Source organism: Solanum verrucosum, unplaced genomic scaffold, assembly GCF_900185275.1.
Source record: "Solanum verrucosum unplaced genomic scaffold, falcon-dt-bn FXZP01000204.1, whole genome shotgun sequence".
NCBI lineage: Eukaryota > Viridiplantae > Streptophyta > Magnoliopsida > Solanales > Solanaceae > Solanum > Solanum verrucosum.
Window position 1 is genome coordinate 26054 of NW_026020757.1, and position 24017 is coordinate 50070.

Genomic DNA, 24017 nt, shown 5'->3' on the forward strand with positions numbered 1-24017 from the left:
CAACCATAAACATGAGATCATTACCCTTGAATCCATAATACAATTCAAGGATAGTTAGGATCAAAGTCAAGTGAAGTTAGAGTCAAGTCTAGAAATTAAGAGGTATGTCAAAGCAAGTCTTTAAAGTTTTTCAAGAGTCTTTATTGAACGTTTTAAATTCATTTTTAGGCTCGAGTTTCAAGTTATGTAAAGAGTATAGAGTTTCATGTTAAGTAAAGAGTATAGAGTTTCAAGTTAAGTAAAGAGTATAGAGTCAAGTTCATTTCTCAAAAGTTATTAGGGAACTAAGTATTCCCAAAGAAGTTTTAAAGAAATGTTTTCACATTTAAACAAGATTGGAACTGAGATCTCCAAAGAACCTTCGAGCTAGTTTTCCAGAAAAAGTAATCGCTTTCTAAATGAAGCAAGAGAGGAAACTGAGATTTCCAAGATAGCTTTTGAGCTAAGTTTTGAGTAATTATCTCAAATCAGCACAGAGAAATATGTTTTAAAAATATAAGAGCCGGTACATTTTTTGGTAGTAGTATTGAGCACCGAATTGGGGGAGAGTTCAAAGAACTCACAGCCCCCATAGAACCATGTAGCCATCATGGGTAGAAGAGGTTCATACTTTTTAGATGAATCCTTTTCAGATTAGACTAGTGGATCCATTAGGCAGTTCAGGTCCTATACCTTTGGTCGGGTATAGGATGCTCTGGCAGTGTGAGGTTGATCGTTGTATCATAACTATAGCTCTTATGTGATGGTTGTCGGTTAGAGAAACTCCCACAACAATTATTGTATTTTTTTTAAATACATCAGTTCATTTGTATTTCTACATACATCTCAGACTTATTGTATCTTTGTATACACAGAGTTTATTGCAGGTTTTAAACAACTTTTCTTTATAATGCACTTGTTTTAAATTGCCTTATATTGAAATGAGTCAGTCAGGTTGAGTTGAGTTGAGCCTGGTAAGTTATTCAGTGTATTTCAGATTTCCTTCTAGCCTATGTTGCTTAGCTTTCCAGCTCGCATACTCGTACATTCCATGTACTGATGCCATTTGTCATGCATCTTATTATAATGCAGACTCAGGTACCCAGGATCAGCATCCAACACACTATTGATCCAGCTGAACACTCCAGAGTCAGTGGTGAACCTCCTTGCATTTCGGAGGACTCTGTTATTTCATTTTTCTTAGTTTTGTTTTATTAGGATGATGCGAGGTCTGTCCCAACATCCATCTTAGTGTTATAGAGGCTTCATAGACAGTCAGTCAGTTAGTATTGAGTCTCTCATCTATGTATATATATAAATATTCTAATTTGAGACTCGAGTTGCCTTTTTGGACAAATTTTATCATTTAGGTTGTTTTATGACCTTTCATTGCATGGAGTTATTCTGTTGAGTTAAGGTTTTCGATGAGTTAAGTAAGCCAGGCCAAGGGTTTGCTTGGGGGCCAGCAATGGTCTTCGAGTGCCGGCCACGTCCAGGCTGTAGGCTCGGGGCGTGACAAACTTGGTATCAGAGCACAGAGTTTCAGGGTCCTTAGGAGTCTATGAAGACGTGTCTGTAGAGTCCTAGTTATCGGTGTGAAGCGCGCCACATCTATAATTTGGAGGCTGTAACATTTAGGAACTATCTCACTTCTTTCACATTCATTTCGTGCGTTAGAGTTTATCTCTAAAAAGTTTCCTTCTAATTCGTGCTTGCACGTGTTTTCAGAGGATTATGCCTCCACGAAGAGCAGTCAGAGTTAGTCCAGCTATGAAGGTGTTGAGGAACAACAGTTATCAATTTCCCTGGAAGTGCAAACCCAAGAAGAGATCAAATATATTGATTTTTGTGAAGCTATCTGGATGTTAAGTCAAGTTGCGACCTTTCATGTTAGGCAGAGAGCTAATCTATATGAAGTGGTTGATACTTCAAGGATCCGTGAACTCTTAAGGATGAACCCACCAAGCTTCATAGGTTCAAGTATTAGTGAGAATCCGGAGAACTTCATTAAGGAGCTGAAAAGGGTATTTGATGTGATGCATGTTGCTAAGTCAGAGAGGGTGGAACTAGTTGCATACCAAATGAAGGGTGTTGCTAGAATATGGTTTGACCAATGGAAAAAGAATAGGGCTGAGGATGCGCCAATAGTGAGTTGGGTTGTGTTTGAGAATGCTCTCATGGGGCGTTTCTTTCCTCGTGAGTTGCGTGAGGCAAAGATAAAAGAGTTTCTCACCCTTAATTCGGAGTCTATGAGTGTTCATGAGTACAGTCTGAAGTTCACGCAACTTTCCCGCTATGCTCCGGAGATGGTTGCGGACATGAGAAGTAGAATGAGTTTATATGTTGCTGGGTTATCTCGTTAGTCAAGCAAGGAAGGCAAGGCAGCTATGCTGATAGGGGATATTGACCTAGCAAGATTTATGATCCATTTACAACAAGTTGAAGAGGATAAGCTGAAGGATAGAGAAGAGTTTAAGGATAAGAGAGCTAAGATAGTAGGGGATGAGTTAATGCGGTAAAAGAATGATGTCAATCAGTCATCCCTCCCATAGAAACAGAAGGGACCTACTCCACCATCTGCTAGTGCACTTGCACCTGAGATCAAAGATGGGTACAATAGAAATTCCTATAGTTTCAGGGCTAAACTTGCCTATCCTTAAGGCAGTATGGTACCAAGGGGTAGTAAGGCTCCTGCATGTGCTAGGTGTGGTAAAACCCACCTAGGTAAGTGTCGTGATGGCCAGACAGGTTGTTTTAAGTGTGGACAAGAGGGCCACTTCATGAAGAAGTGCCCTCAGAACAGGCAACGTAGTGGAAATCTGAGCAATAGGATGCAAGCTTCATCAGTTTCTCCCCCAGATAGGATGATACCTAAAGGAGTTACTTCTAGTACTGGCGGAGGAGCAAACCGCCTCTATGCAATCACCAGTCTCCATGAGCAAGATGCTGGTATGATTTTAGTCTTTGATTTTACTGTTTATGCTTTGCTAGACCCTAGAGCGAGTTTAGCTTTTGTAACTCCTTATGTTGCTATGAACTTTGATGTTATTTCTGAGCAACTTAGTGAGCTATTCAGTGTCTCTACGCTTGTTGGTGAGGCTATTCTAGCAGAGAGAGTTTATCGTGATTGTCCCATTTTCGTCAATCACAAGAGCACCATGGCTGACTTAGTTGAGTTCGGCATGGTAGAATTGAATGTCATTCTTGGTGTGGATTGACTTCATGCCCATTATTCCTCAGTTGATTGTAGAACTCGAGTGGTCAAGTTTCAGTTTCCGAGTGAGCCAGTCATAGAGTGGGGTAGTAGTTCAGTTGTGCCTAAGGGTCGATTCATTTCGTACCTTAAGGCGAGAAAGTTAGTTTCGAAGGATTGTATCGATCAGTTAGTTCGAGTTGATGACTCTAGTATTGAGATACCTGCTTTTAAGTCAGTTTCTATAGTAAGAGAGTTTCCAAAAAAAAATTCTGATGACCTACCTGGAGCCCCTCCTGAGAGAGAAATAGACTTTGGTAAGACATCATTCCAGATACTCGTCTTATCTTTTTTTTGCCATATAGAATGGCACCAGCAGAGTTGAAAGAGTTGAAAGAGCAGTTAAAGGGATCTATTAGATAAGGGTTTTATTTGACCAGGTTGACTCGGAAAACAACAAAGTTTCAACGGTCTGAAGCTTGTGAGGAAAACTTTCAGGAATGGAAAGAGAAGTTGACTACTGCCCAGTTATGACATTTGGTTCTTGAGTACATATTGAGTATCTGAATCTAAAATGGATTTGAGAATAATAGTCGAGTTTAGGCGAATCGGGGTGTGATGTGATGAGCTAGAGTTGGCAGTTGTAGTTTTCGCTTTGAAGATATGGCGTCACTGTTGTATGATGTTCATGTGGGTGTGTTCACTTAGAATGAGCTTAATCTCAGACAAAGAGAGAGTGGTTAAAGTTACTCAAGGGTTATGACATGATTTTTCTTTATCACCCTGGTAAGGCAAATGTTATTGTTGATTCCTTAAGCAGGTTGTCTATGGGATGTTGAGGAAGAACAGAGAGAATTAGCAAGAGATGTGCACCGAATTGCACACCTGGGAATTAGTCTTATGGATTCCACAAGGAGGAATAGTGATGCTGAATGGGTCTGACCCATCACTAGTGCCAGAAGAAAAAAGTGAGAAAGACCCAGACCCTATCTTGCTGGAAATACAGGCAAAATGTTCATAAGCAGTGATGGCTTTTGAACAAGGGGGATATGGTGTTTTGAGGTACCAAGGTGGATTGTAGGATTGGTTTCAAGGATAATTGAGATGATTACCTATCTTACATGGAGTTACTTACAACAATAATTACCATTCTAGCATCCAAATGGCTCCTTATGAAACTATTTATGGGAGGAGATGTAGATCTCTTTTTGGATGGTTTGAAGTTAGTGAGGCAGGGTTTATAGGTCCAGAGTTAGTTCATCAAGCTATGGAGAAGGTGAAAGTGATTTAAGAAAGGTTGAAAACGGCACAGAGTCGTCAAAAATCCTACACTAATGTTAGGAGAAGGGCGTTAGAGTTCGAAGTAGATGATTGGGTATATTTGAAAGTTTCACCCGTGAAGGGAGTTATGAGGATTGGTAAGAAGGGGAAACTTAGTCCCCGATATATAGGACCCTATCGCATAGTCAAGAGGATTGGCAATATAGTGTAGTAAAAGTAATCTCATTGGAGGACGAATGTTCCCAAGGTGCAGATATTTTAACATCCGGCAATTTGAAATAGCTATGAAGAAGCTTAGAATTGGAAATAGTCATTTTTGGAAAGAATTAAAAATCTGGAAATTTAGCTAAGTACGGAAAAAAAATGAGTTTTTGATCAACTTCAGAAAGTCATAACTCCTAGCTCAAAATGAGTTAGGTGTATTTCAATTTATGTTTGGAAATCTCTTGGAGTGATCTTTCCAACGCCGCCGAGTTTTCCCGATTCTGAGTTCATATGAGTGAGTTATGCCTTTTGGAAGTTGGGTTGTTGGCATAGGGAAGTTCATCCGAATTTGTAAGGGTATTTTGGTCTTTTCCCTAACCATTTCTTTTGGTTATATTAAGGGTCTAGACTGATTTTAAATCAGTTTTCCCTTTTAAAAAGTGAGGGTTAGGGCTTTGAGAGAGAAGAGGAGAAGAAGAGCAGAAGGAGAAGAAGAAGCAAGGTTCGTAGAGATCGTCGTGGATTTCGTCGGGGGTGATCCCTATTAAGGTATGTGAGATCATAGTGTTGGGTTGGTTCATTCCCCCACATGCCAAACTCGTTTTAATTATGAGAAAAGATGGGTTGTGTTTGTTGAAGTTTGTGGTTGTGTTTGTTGAAGTTGTGGTTGTGTTGCTGAAGTTTCTTGTTGGTTTGATGCATGTTTCCGGTTGTGATTACGAGTTGAATATATTGTATATTAAGGGATTTTATGATTCTAAGTGTTTGGGGCTGGAACCTTTGAAGTTAAGAGGGTTTAGAGTTGGAAACACAAAGGAGAAAAGTCGGATTTTTTGGGGGAAAAGGTTGGGGCGTCGCGCCAGCCAGTGCACCCCAACAGGGTTCTGAAGTTTCCCCTTTGGGGTGGCATGGCTTGTAGAGCACCCAACAGGCCCCTCTGAAGTCTGAAGGCTTGATCCCCAAGCCTCTCAGACCGCCAAGGACGCCAATCCTTCCCATTCCTTCCCCACTTGTTCATACATGTTCCTTGGTAATGTACCTATGTTTTATAGTTGTTTTCAACACTCTAAGGTACACCTAGACATCCCGAACTCATCCATAAACATGAGATCATTACCCTTGAATCCATAATACAATTTGAGGACAGTTAGGATCAAAGTCAAGTGAAGTTAGAGTCAAGCTTAGAAGTTAAGAGGTATATCAAAGCAAGTCTTTACAGTTTTTCAAGAGTCTTTATTGAACGTTCTAACTTCATTTTTAGGCTCGAGTTTCAAGTTAAGTAAAGAGTATAGAGTTTCAAGTTAAGTAAAGAGTACAGAGTTTCAAGTTAAGCAAAGAGTATAGAGTCAAGTTCATTTCTCAAAAGTTATTAGGGAACTAAGTATTCCCAAAGAAGTTTTAAAGAAATGTTTTCACATTTAAACAAGATTGGAACTGAGATCTCCAAAGAGCCTTCGAGCTAGTTTTCCAGAAAGTAATCTCTTTCTAAATGAAGCAAGAGAGGAAACTGAGATTTCCAAGATAGCTTTTGAGCGATGTTTTGAGTAATTATCTCAAATCAGCACAAAGAAATATGTTTTAAAAATATAAGAGCCAGTACATTTTTTGGGAGTAGTATTGAGCACGAAATTGGGGGAGTGTTCAAAGAACTCACAACCCCTATAGAACCATGTAGCCATCATGGGTAGAAGAGGTTCATACTTTTTTATATGAATCCTTTTCAAATTACACTAGTGGATCCATTAGGCAGTTCAGGTCCTATACCTTTGACCGGGTATAGGATGCTCTGGCAGCATGAGGTTGATCGTTGTATCATCACTATAGCTCTTATGTGATGGTTGTCAGTTAGAGAATCTCCCACAACAGTCATTGTATTTTTTTTAAATACATCAATTCATTCGTATTTCTAAATACATCTGAGACTTATTGTATCTTTGTATACACACAGAGTTTATAGCAGGTTTTAAACAGTTTTTCTTTATAACGCACTTGTTTAAAATTGCCTTATATTGAGATGAGTCAGTCAGGTTGAGTTGAGTTTAGTTGAGCCAGGTAAGTTATTCAGTGTATTTCAGATTTCCTTCTAGCCTATGTTGCTTAGCTTTCCAGCTCACATACTCATACATTCCATGTACTGATGCCAGTTGGCCTGCATCTTATTATGATGCAGACACAGGTACCCAAGATCAGCATCCAGCACGCCGTTGATTCAGCTGAGCACTCCAGAGTTAGTGGTGAGCCTCCTTGCTTTCCGTAGGACTCTATTATTTCGTTTTTCTTAGTTTTGTTTTATTAAGATGTTGTGGGGTCTGTCCCAACATCCATCTCAGTGTTATAGAGGCTTCATAGACAGTCAGTCAGTTAGTATTGAGTCTCTCATCTATGTATATATATAAATATTCTATTTTGAGACTCGAGTTGCCTTTTTGGACAGATTTTATCAGTTAGGTTGTTTTATGACCTTTCATTGCATGGAGTTATTATGTTGAGTTAAGGTTTCCGCTGAGTTAAGTAAGCCAGGCCAAGGGTTCACTTGGGGGCCAGTAATGGTCTTCGAGTGCCGGCCACTCTAGGGTGTAGGCTCGGGGCGTGACAGCCTTCACCTAAAGTAACCCTCATGTTATACCTTGTGCAATGTATGGATAGCGTCCCATACCACCATACACACTAAAGTACCACATTAAGGTCACCAAAAGTGAACTTACCATTCCACCTTTCCCTCTTTACACAATACTCATACATAAGAGACATAAACCTTTCATAAGGCATATCATCACATAAGGACCATCACCTAAGACAACCCTAAGTCATAGTTGTGCAGTGTGCAAGTAGCATCCCATACTACTAGTCACACTAAGTACTCCTTTGAGGTCACCATAGACAAGGCACATTGATGTACAATAAGTCATGACAAGGAAGTAACTAATAATACAATCCAAAGTATAGCATACATCATCTCATTTAAGCATATAAGAGTCAACATTTTTCATTAAATTCATTTAGGACACAGTCATACATTAGCCATTAAGACTTAGAGAACTCACTATAACCCTCTCAAAGCCTACTCATGCAATGCATGGATGGCATCCCATACTACCACACACACTTCATAGAACTCATCAAGAAACCACAATGCACATCTCACATGATGGGAATAGGCATTAACCGACATAGACCATGAGAGATAGCAATGGAATCCAGTGTTATATGGCCCCACACCGTAAAAAGGTGGTCTACTAGCCTAAGGTAAGACTGGTAACATTTTAGCTTGGAAGAAAATCCACTAGCTAATATCCTATTTGGGCACATAGTTATGGGATAGTAAGATGTTCATTGGAACCCTAGCCTAACATTGGGAGAGTTTCCATCTTACCATGTCCACTCGGTGCTTAACCTCCATTCCCATAGAGTAGTTTCATTTACATTACATGATTGCGCTTAAGAGGAATGCCATTGGCCTATCGACCCAAGACACATCATTACACATGAAAGGAATGTCATAAGCCTATCAATTCATGGTACATTACATGGATAGCTCATTGAATCCTCAAGAAGGGCCACCTACATTAGGTCTACCGATACAAGGTTCATCATTTGACACATGAAAGGGCTACCAATACTAGGACTACCGATTCAAGGTTTATCATCACATTAGTTTGTAGACTCATCATGAAGGGCCACCAATTCTAGGTCTACCGGTTCAAGACATAACCTAGAATACTTCATCGTTCATTCATTCATGAAAAGCTACCAACATCAGGTCTACCAATTAAAGACATTAAGACATTAAGTCAAAATACATTCATTATACAAGAAAAGGATGCCTAACCCTACCAAGTCAAGATATCACAATCACCTTACTTCCATTTATTTAAGAATAGGATGTGTAAGCCTACTAATTCAATATATACAATACATAGGAGAAAACCCTTCACATTCCATCATCATCATTCACGAGTGTTAATTGAGAATATGCTTTCAATCTATAACACAATTACATTCTAAACATGATCATAGTTCTATCATCGAGATCACATACATATCCTTCGCATAATATTCATACCTTAGCCTTCATACCTTGCCTTTCAAGGCAATGGATCACATTCACCCACACACCTTAGATCAATGTAACTAGGCAAGAGTAATAACATAATTTCAACATCCTATATCCATAGACACAAATAATTCACATACTTCATAATCAATCAAATCCCAATCTCAAAACACAACTTAGGAATTTGGGGGAAAACATTATTTCTAGGAATAAAACATCTTAATTCACCTTTAAATCCACAATTCATTCATAACTCAATGCAATAATGTGTTTAGAAATCGTTTTGAATCGAACCCATGCATAGATTGAAAAGTTGGGTTTTGGGTAAACACTGGAGACTTGAAATCACTTTTGAAATCAGCTCGTTGAAAGAAACTACGTCAAGGATGAAGACCACCATACATTTAATGGAAGAAATCCACGAAAATCACTTGAAAGACTTGAAGATTTGACCTTGGAAGCTTGAAGTTTTCACCTCCAATGGAGGTTTCTAGAGAGAGAACTTTTGAGAAGAGAGGTGGGTTCTACTTTTTGATTTAGAAATAATGAGTTGAAAATGTGATTTAATACATTAAAAACCCTTAAAATGTGCTCATAAACCAATAATAACCGTTCATGACCCAAACTAACCAAGGGAGGAATTTACCAAACCACCCCTCATTAGGCTGAACCAGCCTTACAGGTGCGATCCACGGACCACCATCCACGGACATTGGATGGGTCCACGACCATCCTGCATGGGCGTGGTTCGTAGTTGTGGCTTGAACTTAGGGGACTTGACCTACGGAGGCAATCCACGGGGTGTGGTCCCCTTCGATAGGTCACCAAGTTTTGGCAACTTTCCTCCATTTGGGGTAACCTTGGGGTTAGGCTAAGGGTCCTCCTCAAGGACCCCTAGGGTGGTCCTTGGGGATTCGTACCTTGAAGTTTAACCCGTAAACCCCTCAACCATAGCTCGGGACAACATTTTACACCCTGAAACCTCATGACAAACTCACATACTCACTAGTTAGGCTTTAGTTTCACTTATTCATTTTACGGGTCGCTACAGCAATGAGGACATTGTTGTTTATTTTGGAGTGCTGAGGGCACTTGTCATAATATTCTTCTTTTGATTCTATTTTGTTACTTTTAGTTTTACTTTTGGGTAATTGTAGTATTTTGTTATTTTTTGTTTTACTATAGTTGTTTGATGGTTTAGCTCATTTTGTCTCTCTATTTTCATTTTCCCATGAGTTTCAGAAATCTTTGAAATTCTTGAGTTTAAGTTGATCATGATTCGAGGATCGTTTGTGTTCAATATCGATGTCTTGGATAACACTTATGATGAGCACTGTGTTTACTGTTAGTATCGTAATAAGAAATTGATGTGGCTGCACTTTTGAATGATCTTTTTGAATCTTGTGTTGACTAGCTACGTTTTGATGTGATCCTTGCAATGAACATTTCATGTAAGCTTTTGATCTTATCTGGTTGTGCTAAATAATTGTACTTGAAGTGGATTGTGTGGTAAGGTTTTATTGAAAAACATACTTGTTAAATCCTAGATTTTGCCTTGTTAGTCCAATCGTCTAGCTTTGGTGAGTGTAAGAAATGATCTCGTGTATAAATTTTTAGAGGGAACTCAAATGTTCATAGCTCTTTTGTGACTACCTTCTAAAGGTGTGCAACCATTTTGGTACCATTTGAGCCTAAGCCATTTGTTGACAACCTTGTTAAAACCTATTGAGCCAAAGTACCACTAACTTCTAGCCCATAAATGCTTTTCAAATCATTTGTTTGATGGAATAGCCAACTTAGGATTAAAGCCTAAGTTGAGGCTGTGGAAAGGAAGGATGAAAGAAATCCAAGTGAAAGACAAAGAAAGATGAAGTGAGACTCAACTTTAAAGTGTGTTACAAAATGAAGAAACCCCTCCTTAGAAAAAAAAGTGAGAGATTGTTATAAACAACCAATATAAAGTTAAATGAAAAATAAAGTCTAGTGAAATGAAAAGGGTTTTCCAATAAAATGATTGACAAGTCAAAGTTTGAGTTTTCTAGTGAAAAAGAATGAAAAGGGCTTGAGAACAAGTGAAGATGATTGCAACAATGCTTTAAAAATGGTGAAGTGATTGAGATAAATTGACCATACCTTAACCAACCCTATTACAAGCCTAAAAGACCCTTAAGATCTTGCATGAACTAGGTTGTGTGATGATTGGAAGATATATGCAAACCTATGGGATGAAGCATACATGTATATCTCTTTTGGAGAGTGAGAGCTATATTGATTACTAATATATTTATTGGCAGGCAATGTGAGAGCATGGAATCATTCTTGATGTGAGGGAACTTGAACGGAGTTGTTGAAACATGATTTTGCATTGCGGAAGAAGCTATAGTGATCTTGAGCTTAGTTTGCTACCGGCTAATCATGATTTGAAGCTTTTTTATCATGATTTTTGAGTGACACATGTTATTGAGAGTATTCATGTAATGTCACTTGCATGTTAGCTCTGATTGAGAACTATTAGAGCCATCCTTATTGAACTAATTATGTTCTTGATTTACTTGAGGACAAACAAATGTTAAGTTGGGGTTGTTGATGAGTGGTAGATTTAAACTCATTTGAGGCATGTTTAGTACAACACTTAGTGTCCTAAATGCCTAATTATGTCATATTCTAATGATATTTTGATGATTTCCAGATATGAAGGTTAAGTGACAAGGCAATGATGAATATTTGGAAGAAAGAAGGGTAGATCACCCAATTGGTACGACCTCACTCAAAGTGACACTGCTCAACATTTGAATTAATTAAAGTAGGTCGGCAAACATATATAAGACATGCCACTCACTAAACACAAAGCGAACATGTTGGCCATCACCGAAGGTGACAAGATTTGGAGGAAAGTTGCACGCTTAAAAGGGGAATAATAGTGGTACTCGGTGATTCACCAAATGTGAATAGCTAACTCAAATGAGCTCGTCGAGTGAGGTTCAAACACCTGAAGCCTAAATTAAGAGAAAGGTGAGCAAAGGAGCATACGACGATCTATCGACTCAGCTTGGCGAGCCCGACTAACGTCGTCGAAGGGGTCACACAGTAAATTTTGGGCAAAATTATGGAAAACTATAAATAGCTCAAAGAAGAGAGAAACGCAGTATATTTGGGGAAGGAAATTTTTAGTTAGTCTTTAGCTAAGTATTTTCCTTTCTAGAGAGAGAAATATTTTACCTTGTGAAGAACATCTTAAGCTTTGGAGTTTTCAACTTTGTTCTTTAAACTTACAATTTGAAGTTGAAATCAAAGTGGGTGTTGCTTATAATTACTTAATTTCATATTACCCATTCCTTCTTTCATGAAATACATAATTTCTTTACTAGTGGGTGGCTAAAACTCCATATTCTAGGGGTGCAATTATGGGGTTGGGTGTTGATTTAAAGTAGTGGGTATTGTGTTTTGCTTTTTTCTGTTGTTGTTCATCCATGGGTTTGAGCTAATTAGCATGGGGTTAACTTATGGGTTAAGTTTGTAAACTTAATCCTATTTTGATCTCCAATTGATGCTTGAAAGAAATTGATTGGAGTAGGTAACTAGCTAGATTAATAGCTTCCATTTAGGTTTGATGTCTGTAGTTTAATTCAAAAAAATATTATAGGTAGGATATATTTACCCTAATTATGCTCAAAAGAGAGAATATTGTAAGGTATTGGATTCTTTGTTATGCACATAAATGAGACAGAAAGGAGATTCTATGAACTGATGCTATGAAATCGAAATAATATTATTGTCATTGAAGATGACCATGCCTATCCATGAATGTTTAGCACTATGGCATAACACAATTACCCTTATGTGACATCATTTTCCAATCCTTCTACCCCTAGATTACTTGTTAATTATGTGAATTTTCTGAAATCTTAGTGTAATTGTGACTACTGATACCAAAATCCTTTTGGTAAATTGGTGGAATCATCCACCCTTTGTTCTTGATTTCTATAATTGAATTGATTTATATTCTAAATTTCTTGATATAACTCCTTTCACTATATCAATGGGATTCGACACCGACTCTTAGTTGGGTATTTTTATTGACGATGACCACTTAATCTTGGGATTTGTTTTATAGAGTGGTTTGAGTGTTAACAGATATTGTGGTAGAAATAAACATTAAAGGGTTTGATTCTTGTTTTCTTCTTTTGCAAATTAATTGAATATTATCTTGTTTGTGATATGTGTCTTTGATTGTCTAATTGATTTCACGCTTAAATTGAATTTCAAGGGATTGATCAATCCATGGACTTTCCTATTTATCTTAATCTTACTTGACAGAGAGGATTAAATGTAGGATAGATCGATTAGAACAATTGGAGATTTAGCTAATTGACTAGAATATGTGAGAATCTAGATTGGGGTACAACTCTCATTTTGGTATTTGAGCTAGAAATAGAATAATCCTAGTGTTCCCATATTGGATTGTTTAATTTGTTATACTTGCTAAGTTTGAAAGAATTAGTCAATGTATAGATATAATTGCTTGTGATCGGGAGATGCATGTGAGTACTTGAGAATTATAGGCATGGTTGTCTTACCCATTATTATCGAGATAATTCTTGGTCATTTGTGATGGATCATTTGATAATGAATTAAATCTCCATTCCCTTTTACCTTGAACTCCTTGCTTGAAAATATTTTTTCTCTATCTGTGATGGTTTCCAAAAACATCTTCATATTATAATTGAGTATTTTTTTTATTTGGATTCAAAATTGTAGCCTGTAATTCTTTATCTTTCGAATTACCAACATAGTGTTGGTTATATATTACTAGTGACCATCTACTCATTGATTCATATGATTGTTAATTGAGTTTTATAAAAATATGGCACTGTTTCCGGGAAACATTATGATGTATTGAATTGATTTAGAATTTATAGTTTACTTGTTTCTATCCAATTTGTTAGCATTTGCTTATGTTTTTATTTTTTGTTTTGGTTCTATAGATTCTTATGATGAAACAATTCTTGGTAGTTCCAATCCATGGCTTTGTTGTGAAGGACTTCATGTTGGGGAAGGTCATATGGATGCCTCTCTAGAATAAGATATGTGTAAAGAAATGGGTGTGGTGAGTCAAACTTTGCTCATGAGGTTGTCCCAAAATCTTGAACATGGTGAGAGACTACATAATCTAATGTTTTAAATGGGGGATGATTTTCACATCTTACACCTAACTCAGTGCCATGAAATGATCCAACTTGAGTTTGCAATTGCAACTTTCAAGACCAATATGATAACAAGAAGTGGAGTATGTGATGCTTCTTGTCTAGTGGTAAAAAATAGCGAGTTGGGGTCGGAGTTTCAAGAAAATATGGGTTGTGATAAACATTGATGAAATCTCTGGTATTTTCAAGCCAATCAAGCCAATAACAATCCATGTGTCAAGATCAAGGAAATGATATTAGAATTGCAAGAAAAATTCAAAATATCATTTATGGAAACTCTAGTTAATATAGAAGTGAGAGTGTCACTCACTCAAAGGCCAAGAGTTATGAACTTCAATTTTCTAAATGCCTAGTGTTCTTCTCACTTTTGCTCCATGATTCTCAAATAAAGCATGATGTGAAATTGGGTAAGTAATTCAAGTCTTCAAAATGGAGATATCGAGTGCGATTTTTGATTCTCTCATGTTGTCCCCATACATTTCAATGAATCCTTGATTTGAAGTTGGGGAGGAGATTCATCGCCTCGAAGTGGAAAAATAAAGGGTGATGTATGTGGTATCATGCCGCGATTTTAAATTATGCATTTCATAGGAGGCAACCCATTAGTATCCAAAATTTTGATTATGATTTTAAAAATTTTGAGTTTTACAATTTTAGATTAGAATTTCTTTGGACAAATCCTCATAATATAAAAAATATTTGGAGCTAGTTTTAACAAGTTTGTAGTCAAGAAACTTTAGGGAAAAGATGTTTGTGGTTTCAATGCCTTAAAAATGGGGTTTGAATTACTTTTTGGGAGCGCAAGATCACCAAATGCAACTGTAAGTCACCAAATTGACCAACTACCTTACACAAATTTTAAGAGAAATACATGCAAAAAGCAGTCTCTGATATCGCAAAAGCGATAGGCTAACCGCTAACACGAGTGTCTCTAAGGTGACTATCTACTGCAAAACCGGCCCTCCAGGAATCCCCAACCATTTCAAAGGCAGTTGCTTACTACAAAAGCGATACTTCAGAAGATAGTTGGCGTCGCCTAAAGCGACCTTATATCGCAAAAGTGGACCCCAGATTTCATTGAAATACTCGAACGTGGACAAGACGCCTCTTAAGAGACATTGGCAACTCAAAAGTCCAAATAGGAGATCAAATGGTCAGACAAAAATAAATAGGGTTCTCTGTTGACCTATTTCATTCTATTCCAATTCTTTCAAACCTTGTTGCTCTTCATTTTGAAAGAAAAATCTAGTATATCTTTTACTCTCTCACAATCTTTAAATGGTAAATTCAGTCTTGTCATTCTCTTTTGTTATGGGTATTGTTTGGGTGAAAAAGTTCATAAATTGAGGGTAGTATATTATTTGATCTGTCGAAAGTTGCTTGATAAATGTAAATTGCATGAGTTTGGGTTGAAGTACAACAATTGTAGAAGTCTTGAGTACCAACTCTGTGTTTCAATTATAAGGAAATAGGACGCCGACCAAGTGATTGATAAATTGCTTAAGAGAACTAGAATTTGATCAAAGAAGCTTTTGTGATGAAATGCTTGAATTTTTTTATTGCTTATTGATTGTTATTGGAACTGAACTTGTATGGATTGATTTTTGCATGCAAAATGGAGTGCTAAAAGTTGGATGTTCATGTTGGGACGACAACCCACAAAAGCAAACCTCCAGCACTAAAGTGACCTTTGCTAAAGTGGCCTCACCACGCTTTCTTGTTTCCGACTAACGTCGCCCCTAGTCGCAAATGTGACATCTGCTTAAGCAGCCTCTGGTTCCTTTTGCAACATCAAAGGCCATTTTCTGCCAGTTTTTCAGATTTTCAGCAGGCTTCACTTCTTTCTAGAATTGATTTTTAATGCTTTTGTTTGACACCTACTGATAACGCTCAACTAAACTTCACCCGATTCTAAGTGTAGGCGATCGCAATTAAGTATAAACCCAAAGAAGAGTTGGGGTCGATCCCATAGGGAGTGATACAGTAAAGAATTCGATTACAAAGTGAAATGGTGTTCTAATTGTTTGTAGAAGTAGTTATTATTGAAATAATAAAGCTAAATGGCAATGGAGTGACAATTAATGTCAATTGGGGGGATTAGAGTGAACAATTAGCAACTACGAACAATCCAGACTAAACATGTAGAGAGGAATCCTTGGGAGTGTGATCAATTGAATGTCAATTTCACTAAATGGGTAATTATTATTTACTATAAATTGTTGAAACTTAGTGGGTAGGCTAGGCTTTAGGCAATATCCATTTCTCAATCAACTATCAGGACTCAAGTGAGTTCTCTCGAACCTCAACAATCATAACACATATAAACAGCACAATACCTCAATCAATCTACTTTTTCAAGCTAGATTAGTAAGATTGAATTTAGACCAAATTTCTCAAGTTAAGTCCATAATAACCCAATCACTACAATCATCAATTAATAGTTTAAACTCTAAAACCTCTTTGTCACGCAAGCTTAGAATGCTAACCTAGAATTGTATTTGCAACTACCATTAATCAATTAAAACTCAACTACTAATTGAACCCACTTCAAATCAACAATTGAATCAATAAATACTAACACCCATAAGCTAATTCAATCACTCAATCACATAATCATACCCTACGAATGGAGGTTTTACCCACACATAATACAGAGAAAGAAATAGTTACGAATTATGTTCTCCATCAGCTTAGGTATGTTCTCCATCAGCTTGGGTATCAATCCACAAGTCTTCAAAGTGCTCGAATTGAATTTAAAATCAAATAAACCCTAAATATCTACTCAAAAAGTCAAAGAACAATTTTAGTGATCAAACATTCAGAACTGGAGAATGTGGGAACTCTCAAAAACATCAGAACTCCTTTTTCTTCTTTTCAAAATTGCATTTATATGTTCCCAGATTTTTAGCTTTGGAACCACTCAGTGGAATAAGTCGAGCTTCGTCGGCGACTCAATGAGTGCTTCTTTTCTTCGCCTTCATTGCTTGGCTTTTCACCACATCTCTTCTGTGACTTTAGCTAATCAAAACAATCATCACCAGTCCTTTCGGCGCTTCGCCGAAACTCCAATCTCATAACCGAGTTGATTTTTTCCATGGGTTGGCCTATTGTAACTTTTAGCAAGCAGAAGAGCCACTCAGCAACTCATCGAGTGGCTTTGGCGAGCATCAACCTTGGTTTTCTTCAGCTTTTTTACTCTTTTTTTCCTGGTAATGTCCTTGTCTTGCTCTTTTGCCTTCATTGCTGCAAATTAATATTTTAACATCAGTTTAAATCATAAAATAGGCATCGATGACACTAAAAATCTAAATATTAATCCCTAAATGAGTCGAAATCCCTAACTCATCAACTACCAATAACACTGCATTGTTAATCACATGTTTCTTACATTTTCATGCTATTGTAATATTTTCAAGTTCTCAAAAAGTAAAGAATGGCGAGGAAAATTATTATTGAAGAAAAATTCAATGGCGACTATAAACGAAATTGATTCATTTATTTTCAAAGTCAGAACATCTACTACAAAATCTAATGAGAAATAAGTTATTTCACAAGGGAGGGATTTCAGTTGAAAAGGTCGCAAAAATTCTTCACGGATTCCATCAAAGACTAGAGGCCACCATATGTATATTTTTTGCACCTAGCCATGAAAGGGGAATGAGCAATGGGATAGGGAATTTTATTCTATCCTCATGGTGACTTACATGACCAACAAGGTGATAAATATTCAGGGAAAAGTTGTTAATTTTGGGACGTAAGGAACAAATGAATCTATTGGTTACAAAATCATGGAATTGAAGACTTCACGACAAAAGATGGTGCTCTGGTCAGTTGGTAAGTCTCGAAGTTATGCCTAGGTAAGAATATACCTTGGGCCACTACAAAATCTGAGATCGCATCCACCGAGTTCATGGCCAAAGCAAGGAATAGGATATCTATTATTTGTAGCGAGCCTCTCTATGTGGGAACACTAGTTGAATTCTTGTGTTGAGAGCACATAGAGTATCTTGCATAGTTGATGATACCCTTATTGAATTTTTGCTGCTTGATCGTTAGTGAATTACGTGAGTTCAAATTCCATTATAGCCCCACTCTCTTGCTTCCTTCATTGATCACTGAACTATGCAAATAGGTTGAAGATGAGGAGTATCTGAGCTACAACTGGGTGAGTCCCAAAATTCCATTTTTGTTTAAATATTCAAGGTGAAGGGACTACCACAAAAACAAGAAGTCGATGATGGTTCCAGGTAAGGCATTGAGTATTGAGGTTGGCTCTTCTAAACCATCAGTGGTGGGACTAGGTGAGTGAAAGAGTTGGTTATTAAACTGTCTCAAGGGCTTGGTGAGTAATCTGAACGACCAAATTCTTCTGTCCAATAAAATGAGTTTGATGTGTTATTGGAATATCAAAGGAAACAAAAAGTTCCTCTATCGAGTTTTGATAATGCATACAATGATCTCACCAAGTCACATTGTGAGTTGAGTCATTCCCACGACAAGATGAAGAATAGGGAAAAAATAGAGATAAATTTTTCACCTAGATTTTGAAAGGGTTATGGAATATCCTTAAAGTCAATCATCCACTTCCCTCACCGAGACCGGATGAGAATGTCGATGTACCAGCCTAGTGGTCTGCATATAATTATGCTAATAAGAGTGAGGCCACCAAGAGTGAGTACAGTGATTGATGTAGTCCGGGGAGACCCTTGTATTCTCTTTATGATATCATATCTATACTATGAGGACACAATACCATTTTTATTTGGGGGGCTCCCCTGATGGTGCTTTTGATGTTTTTGTCTTATTGTTGGATTGATATTTTGGATTTGGATTATTTGTGTGCCCTTGTCGGGCCTTGATTATTATGGAGTTGTGCATGTGATGGACATTTTTATACTGTGTTGGATTAGTTATTTATTGTTTTTGTTTTATGTTAGTTTTACATTTCTTTTGTTAGCTTCTTTGTGATGATGTTGTTGAGTCACGATGCCCAATGATAGATTGAGTGACAACTTTCTTATGGGCAAATCATTCTTTTTTAATTATTGTTCTTCTTGTGTGCATGGTGAATTTTGAGTAATTGTTGCATTCTTTTGAGCAGGAGATGTTTGAGTACCCAGAGTTAGTGTGAATTGGGGTTGTCCTCGCTGAACTCTGAGTAGCCGGAAAATGTTGCCCATAGTGAAGTCTGAGTAGACGGTTGTTGTTGTCATGGTGAAGTATGAGTAGCCGTTTGTTGTTGTCATGGTAAAGCTTGAGTAACTATGATATTCTTGACCTTGTAGGAGCTTTAATGTGAGATTGTGACTTGTTTAGTATTACTAGATATAGTCAAGCATTGTGAATCCTATGAGTATACCCTTCCTAAATTTATTGTGAAAGGAGATATTTGGAATTGCATGATGTTGTGACAATGGTTTGACTCTTTTAAAGACTCCTTACTCATTAGGAGGTAAGTGTGAAAAATGGCTCATTTGTTCTTGTCTAGGAAGTGATTGAGCCGTCTAGAATAGTTTGCATGTCATGTGTGGTGAGTTGTTGAATAATTCCTTCTGTTCACTTGTGCTAGCTAGAACTTGCCCGGTTTGTCTTGATTGCCTTTGTTTGGAGAAGTGACCGTAGGTTTTCTTTCTAATTTTTGGAAGTCCCATGACTTAAAAAGACTATTCTTCAACTAAATATATTTGTAGTTGAACCCTTTGAGCTTAATATCATTTCCTTTGCAACCTTGTTACAAGACTTTTCCGTTCTGAAAAATTAATCCTCTTTTGAATCCATACCTCCTTGAACTTTAAAATTATGAAAATTACGGCTAAAAGCCTACGTTGAGGGTGGTGGTGTAAATCCATATGAGAGATGCTAATCACACGAGGGCTTGAAATTGAAAAATGAGAAAATGAATCAAAGAAAGGAAGAAAAAGTGCTAAATGAAGAAAATCTTTAAGAGAATAAAATAAAATGAATCCTCCAAGATTTAAATTGTTGCATGTGGAGAATCGTATGTAAAATAAGAAAAAGTGTGCAATGGATTGAAAAATGAAGAAAAGTGGTGAGGAGAAAAATGGAAAGTTATTGTGTGTAGTATTCAAGGAAGGTGTATTCACTTTTATCCAAATGTTATCCTAACCTTTCCTAAGCCTACATTATAATCTTGATAAAAGTTCTTTGTGATCTCCGACCCAATACTTTTGATCCAATGATGATTCAAAATAAGGGCAAGCCTATGATGTGATATTTGTGTTCATGAGATGCTTTTTGAGTGTTTGTGCATTTGTCCCATGTCTTGATATTACTTTGTGAGTTTTTTGAGATATTATTAGAATATATTGATGAAATTGACAGATTCATAAATTGACTCAAGGGAGACTATTTGATTGACTAGTGGTTGTGAGTCACTTCTTGAGAATTAGTGTTGTCCCTTGATCATTCTTAAAAATTCATGGTGTTTTTGGATGTGTGCCTGAAATCGAGGGAATGTGTTGAATAGAAAGTAACGTGCTTGCTTGCTAACTGTAAGTATCAACCAAAGTCATGGTCATGGTTCTTAGTTAATATGGAACGTTATGTTCTTAAATTGATTGCATCTTGTGGTCTTGATTTTGTTTTTATTGAGGACAAGCAATGTTTTTAAACTGTGGGGTGTTGATGAGTCGGATGTCACGCCCCATTTTTCTCAAAATGGATTTGCAACAACGTGAAAAATCTTTATGGATTATTAAAAGAGAATAGTCGCCACCTAACGAATTGAAGGCGCGCTAGGGCACCATTATATACTAATTACAAAAAATAATAAATTAAAAGGTCAAAAGAATTATAGACCAGGTAAGGGTTCATGTTGCCTCAAAAGGAAGGTGTTAAGCACCTCTCAAGGTCCACAAAGGTGGGTCTCAACCGAATATTGTGAATCATGTTGGGTTAAGTGATAAAACGAAAGGACATTAATTTATTAAGCTAAGAAAACTACTTTAACATAAAATATATAAAAATCATTCTTAATTTTAAGACAAGTTAATAAATTAAGCATGAATAGATTATTATTTAATTAATACAAATCTAGGTGATAAGATGATTAGAAATGCAAACTTATTATTTCTTTAGCAAGTAAATTAAATCTAATCATGTGAAACCGGTAACTAATTAAAACAAAGTCTAAAGAAGTAGATGAGTTGATATGCAAGTTATAAGGGAAAATGGTCTGAAATATATCCAAATTTTGACCGAAATTGATATAACAATACCGAACTTTGGAAAGGACCTTTTACCCCCTGCACTATTTAAGATTGTAGTTTAAAGGTATATATGTGCTCACGTTAACATCATAAATATTGTATCATTATAAATAGTAACGTGTCCACGTGGGCACATATATACCTTAAAATACACTATTATATAGTGCAAAGGGGTGAAAGGTCCTCCATAAAGTTTTGTATCGTAAAAGCAATTTCGACCAAAGTTGGAGTATTTTTCAGACCATTTTCCCGAGTTATAAATATCGATGCATATAAAGCTTGTGAATTCACCCAATTCATTAATTCAATCAAGCAAAACAATATCTCCAAACAACAAATACAGAAACAAGATACTTGCAATAATAACAATAAAAGAAGGAGTGACTGACCTGATCGCTTCAAATAAAAAGCTTAAAGTATTTATATAGTTTAAATAAAAAAGAAAACTTAATCCAAAAAGAATAACGATAAAGAGAAGAGAGGATAGAAGAACTAACATGATTGCTTCCAAATCAAATGCCTAAAATATATCGTGCAACATTAAAATTTAAATAAATTAACAACACATAAAGTTAAAGTTGAAAGAGAGAGTGTGTGATCATGATATGACAAGATTGAAAACGGGCCTAGTGTGATGTTACTCCCTCTATTTCATTTTTTTTATGATCGACTCTTTTAAAAGCCTTAAGACAAGACGAAAAGAATTGTTAAAGAAAATATTTAAGAGTGTTAAATAAGAAATTTTAGTATTTAAAACTCATGTGAAGCTAAAATGTTAATATATTATGATGTTAAGATTATATAAAAGTATGTTGATAATTTAATAATAAAAGTTGTCAAATATTTGAGATTTTTAAAAAGGGTGACATATAAAATTGGAAAAGGATGGAGTAACAAGGTGCTTTATTTTTTTTTAAGAAATATATTTGCTACATACAAGAAGGCAGCTATAGCACTTCCTTTCCATCATTTTCAAAAACGTACCTGATGCCCCAATTGGATGCGCAATTCCACCTAAACTCGTCTTCATTTTGACTCGTCCAATGCCATGGTTGAACTCAAAGTGATGTAAATATAAAATTATTTAAAGAGGTAAGAGTATGTTTGTTCTTAAAGTTAAACTAATTAAAAGAAAATTAAATTAATAAGGAAGAAATATTATTGATCGAAGTAAGCATATATGTTGACTAACGAGACAAGATATTAAAATAGATTATGACGTAGTTAACTGAAACATACTTTGGGTGATTATTCTATAAAAACTCATTAGTTATGTTAGTGCTAGGTTTTTGTGAAATGTCTTGAACGTATCTTGTGAAATGTGAATCTCATTTAAAGGTTGGGTAACTCTAAGCTAATCAATTTTCCCTACATTGATATTTAAATGGTATTATAAAAATAATATCAACTAACTAGAAAGTTATATAAAAGTTAGTGAATCACTGCAACATGACATTGATATCCATGCCTAATTAAAAAAAAAATCACTTTAAATAGTTGGTCAGTTTTGATAACACTAAAAAATGTAAAAGACTTTATTAAAAGTACTAGCATAACTACATGATTAAAACAACAACAGCAACAACAACAAACTTAAGGTAATTTTTATAAGCGGGATTTGAGGAGGGGTAGAGCATACGCAGATCAAATTTGTAACTCCTAGAGATAGAGAAGTGGTTTCTAATAGACACCGAATTTAAAATTAAGCATATTCAAGCAAGTAGGAAAAAGAAAAAAAACCGAAAAAAAAAGGTTGTAACAATAACAAAATAGTACAAATATATGATTAAGAACTAAAATTAATCAGATAGTTTTGTTAGGAAACGCAAAATCTAACACAAATAAAGAAGCATATATATGAATAATTTAATAAACAGTTGCACATTATTTTAATAGACCATTATTTGTTACTCGAGAATAGCCCTTTTCATTGTATTTCATTGTTTTGTTTTGTTTATTATATTTGAATTGTATTAAATAACTTCTTATTTTGGTTTAGTAGTATGTATATAGTATTATGTGTTATTGTTTTTGAATTGTGGCGTATTTTACTCTACTTCTCCCCCGGAACGATTTTGATTGGTTGGAATGATTAAAAAGCATGCACACTAATTATGAGTATGCGAATATCGATCATGATAAATACTGAGGTCTTGGATAGTGCTTTTTATGAGAAGTGTGTTTGAGTTGATATTTCGAGGAAATTCAAATTGCATGACTCTTGCGTGAGCTTCTAGTATCTCTTTGTGACTAATTGTGAAACTTGCAATGACCATTGCACACAAGCTTAAGTTTGTAGAATTATGCTCAATAATTGTGTTTGAAGTACCTTGTGTGATAAGGATTACTTGGAAGACATTTGTGTGGATTCCTAGAATTTTCCTTGTTAGTACGTTTATATAAATTTGGCGAATGCAAGAAATGATCTTAGGCATAAGTTTTAAGAGTGATCCCAATTTTCATACCAACATTGTAACTACCTCGTGAGGTGTGTACCCATATTGAAAACAATTGAGGCCTAATCCATTTGTTGGAAAATTTGTTGAAACATCTTGGCCTATAAATGTCATTCCCTTCTCACCCAAGAAAATCTTTTTTGAACCTTTGGTTTGTATGAATAGTCAACTTAGGCTAAAACCCTAAGTTGGATTGTAGTAAAGAAGGAGAAAACAATCTGAGTGAAAAAGAAGTGTGAGACTCATCATTGGTTTTTTGTGGCAACAAAATGGAAACAATTGATGTTTTGATATGTTGTTGTTGTTAGAGTGTATTGAATAAAGGGGTTCTCAAAGAGTAGAATGAGCAAAGAATGTTGTGAATCAAATATGGATTGAGTCACTATGTCAAAATAAGGAAAAAAATGAAAACAGGGG

General features: G+C 36.1%; 1 pseudogene; it reads left to right on the plus strand.

Annotated features, from left to right (window-relative positions):
* The first annotated feature begins 1713 nt into the window (after window positions 1-1713).
* The window catches only part of LOC125812765 (uncharacterized), a 25633-nt pseudogene continuing 3329 nt past the window's right edge, over window positions 1714-24017 (plus strand).